Here is a 281-nt window from a genome sequence, read left to right on the forward strand (position 1 = left end):
ATTATTGTACAATAAAAAAGTGATTTTAATTTTTCAAAAAATCACTTTTTTTGTAATAATTTTGAAAATGAAAGATATGCTCTTTGTATATAATATATAATATATGTATGTCGATCTATTCAAAAATAAAATTGTTTAAAAGAATGATAAGAACAATATATTTTTAAGAAAATTAATTTAAAGTAATGCAAGTTTGTATTAAGTAAATAACATTAAATTCTAAATAGACATTTTTTTTAAGAAAAGAGACTGGAGATAAATATTTCCTTTTATTATTGTAA

This window comes from Atta cephalotes (genome assembly GCF_000143395.1).
Source record: "Atta cephalotes unplaced genomic scaffold scaffold00064, whole genome shotgun sequence".
NCBI lineage: Eukaryota > Metazoa > Arthropoda > Insecta > Hymenoptera > Formicidae > Atta > Atta cephalotes.